The sequence below is a fragment of the Anser cygnoides genome, chromosome 3, assembly GCF_040182565.1.
Source record: "Anser cygnoides isolate HZ-2024a breed goose chromosome 3, Taihu_goose_T2T_genome, whole genome shotgun sequence".
Taxonomy (NCBI): domain Eukaryota; kingdom Metazoa; phylum Chordata; class Aves; order Anseriformes; family Anatidae; genus Anser; species Anser cygnoides.
Window position 1 is genome coordinate 81947433 of NC_089875.1, and position 4011 is coordinate 81951443.

Genomic DNA, 4011 nt, shown 5'->3' on the forward strand with positions numbered 1-4011 from the left:
ATCTATTCTACAGCTGGGGACCAAGACTGTAAAAGTCCTGTGGTTGCAAGGGTTGCAAGTAGGGTTCAGTGCAAGAGGACTTTCTTCCCTTCTGCATGTTTCCAAGAGTTGCAAGGCTGTTTTTCTCCCTTGGAATGACACAAGACTCTGATTTTGATATTCTTAATAGAAAAATACTACAGATGAAAATATTTCATAGATAATGACTAAGGCATTGACTGCAGGAAAGGATACCAGAACCTGCTCTCTCTCTGTCTTGTCTGATCATGAAGAGGAGTATGAACTCATCTCTCCCTTACTTTAAGGGAGTGCTCAACTGCTGGGCCGTAGGTCATCTTGATGTCATTTTTTTCAGTCTTTTGGGGAGTTCACACCCTGTAAATATGTGAAGACACTCAGCCAAGGAATCCAAGAGTATGGAGTGTTCCTCTGGGATGGGAAATATCAGTTCAATCCCCAGATATGAGCTACCCTTACATCCCAGATAAGTACCATAAGCATTAAAACTATTTTTTTTATATATTTTTTTAATCAGGTCAGATCCTAAAAAAAATATCTATATAAATCCTTAACTAAACCTTTTGCAATTCTTTGAAGAGTATTGTGTTGTCCTTTTCCAATGAAACACTGTTTTAATGATTATCCATACCCATGAGGCAGAGCGTAAGGGAAATGAATAAATGTTACGAAGTTGAAGTTAAAGAATCAGTGTATGAAGACTAATATTGGCTTGGGGAGACTATGTGTGTGGTTTTTTTGTTGTTGTTTTTGTTGTTTTGTGGTTTTTTTTGTTTTTATTTGAAAAGAGTGTTTTTTCATATTAAAGTCTTAAGTCTTTAATTTGCTTTTCTGATGCTTTTGCTTAGCAGTTAAACAGCATATGCAAAAATACAGACGACAAGTAATATATTATTGAAAATATCATCAGTCCATTGCATACTATGTTACCCTTTGGACCTGATCTTGGGAAACTGAATCATGATTTATTATTATTTATTATTTTGAAGTATGTGTTTTCAATACTATTTTCAATTTTTCCCTGAATAAATAATGTTGTAAGAAATCTATTATAGTTCTGGAAAGAGCAATTAAATATTACTCAAATTAAGAAACTGAATTGCTTACAAAATGTTTTCAGAAAAGACACTCAGGCTCTCACAAAAGAACTCCTTTATCCTAGCTTACATGGTCATTGTGCTTCAAGGTAGTTATTGTCAGGTATGCAAAACAATGAAGTGCATAGGCTTCTGGATAAAGCTAAAGTTGTTATAGGTCTGTATATCAGTAGTAAAGTCAGCTTGAGTTCTTATAGATGAGTTCCTATAGACTGAACCACAGAAGCCCTGCACATGGTAGTGCTTGAGATAGGTGCAAATTGTACTGTAGTGTTCTAGGAAGCCACAGGATTTTACTGAGTTTGGCTCACTCCATATTTTTAGTGTATGCAGAAATGATGGCTACACTTAAAAATATTAGTTGGCTTGATTTTGATAAGCATCCAAAAACTCTGCTGCTCATTTAAATTTTGATCCTGCAAAATTGCTTTCATTGCATTCTGTCATTTTCCATTGATTTTGTTCTTTTCTTCCCCTTGGAGAAGATCTGAGAATATCCTTGTTATTGGAAGGGTCAAAAGGAAAGTAAAACACGTTGAAAATGTCAAAACATGAAAGAGAGAGGTCTTTTAGTTAAATGACATAAAGTTGAATTCCATGCAGACTTCAGCAAATAGACTATATTTTATGGTATCTCCATTTTTGAGAAGTTTTTTTGTTTTGTTTTCATAAACTGTTTTATCTCTACACTTTTTTTTTTTTTTCTTACAGAAATGATGAGTTTTGGTTAAGTAATTGTTTTTTATCAATTTAACTGTAGCGACTGTTTTTATGATGTATTGCGTACAAGTACTGGCTGGAGAATGTTTCAGAATATTTTATTTCATTGTCAAATATCAGTTTTTCCAAATTATTTTTCACGTAAAGGAATTGGCTTTCATGTGAAGTGTTAGGTGCAGGATTGTATTTCTGCTCAAAATGAAAATGGTGTTCATGACACAGGCTATTAATATTCCTTCAGATGTTCACCTGCCTGTAAATGTGGGAAACACAGATTCAGATCTTGGTATATAGGTAAATAAGAAATTGTAGAGATCTTTTTTCAATAATAAGAACAATAAGAAATTGTTCAGATCTTTTTTCATCCCATCTTCTCTTATCCTAAGCTAACCCTTTCCAGGCAAATTTGCTGATGTAGTGGTTTTCATAACATGGAATGTTTTAGGGTTTTTTTTTGTTTGTTTGTTTGTTTTGGGGGGAGGGGCAGAGGTGTAAGATGGGGAAGGTGAAGATTTAGAACAAGGTCTTAGTTTCATCCTTATGCAGAATAAAAGCAGGGTTCCCAAATTTACATTCATTTAATTTTTTGTTGTTGTTGTTGTTGTTGTTTTTCCTGGTCAATTCTAAAAAAAAACCTTGTACCTCCAAATGATATCATCTACTAAAAATTCACCGAGTCTTCTATCCTCTGAAATTTTTCAACAAATCCATCTTTCAAAATTCTTGCAATAAAGACTAGTGAGAGCTAAGCTTGAGATTATTCAAGGACTTTGTTTATAATACACCCACCGAGATACTTGTTATAATCTTGGTAAGTAGCAATCCAATCAGAATTCTCACTGAGATGATATTCCTCACTAAACAAAGGTAATTTCACTTCCAAAGATGGTGGCATGCAAGTGGAAGTCAGTGTAGTAGACCAGCAGTATGCTTACAGTGCATGCTTATTTGGGATCCAAGTTCCTCAAGCGGCTTAGATTTCATGTCACCCATCATTCCTCATCAGAATGTCTAAACAGTTTTATATATATTATTATATATTATATATTATATATATTATATAATATATATAATTCTTGTTCCTTATCCCAAGGTCAAGTACACAAGAGACTCTATGCACTTCTGCATTGGCCCTACCACAAGCCTTTCTTTCTGCTAAGTAATTTATTTAGGGTATGAACCTACTGAATTTTCTTGCAAGGTTGAGCATTGTTATGCTAGAAGGCATTAATTGTATGATATCAGTTAATTCTTCATTCTTTGCACAGTTTCAGGAGCATGTAAGCTACCAGATGAAAGAGTTCCCACTCCTTCATCTGTCTACATTTTTAAAATGCAGGTTTTCCCTGGAGGCAGGGTTTTTGTCCACTGATGTCTAAACCAGACTCTGATCAGTTCCGCTATTTCAGAGAATATCTTATTAAAATGCAAAGATAGAAAATTGCTGATGAATTTAAGGCCTCAGCCAAAAAACACTGTATAGACATTCACAGACATATTTAATTTGGCGTAGTACCAAGAAAGTGTTGTGCAATGCTTGCACAACAAGCAGCCTTGACAGGTTGAATTTTTTTCTACCAAGGTGTTTTGTAAAGCGTGATATAAGCAACTTTCTAATCATAATTGTTACACAAATTAACAACTGAAGAAACATCTCTTACATTCCATTTTAAATAAGTTAAATTTTCTTCTGCTCACTGTGTTCATCCATATTTCCCTAAAAAATAAGCAATAATACTACCGTGATGGAGATTTAATAGCTATTTCATTAAATCCATGCCAGCACAAGAGTGCTTCCATCTCCAGCTTTCAACTGTAAGGGATACATTTCTACTATAGGTTTTCCTAAATATACTGGAGCTTTGATTGAAGAGCCCAGAATTAAGCATACAGATACCTTGTGAAAAACATGTGCTCCATTTAGAGACATCAAGACAGTTCTGAGAAACTCTCTGAAGGAACTAACAAAGAACAGAGTTGTTCTTCAAATTCTATCTGTCCCCAAAGTGGGGTACCTCTTGTATAGACAAATATAATTGAAATTCTCTCCCAGTCATCCCCATTCTTTCCAGTGCTGAGCAGCAATAAGTATCCTTTCAGTATATCCTATATGTAGCACTGATGAGCATACATATCCTTACCTTATTGCCCTTCCTGCTACAACCCCGTTCTGTTT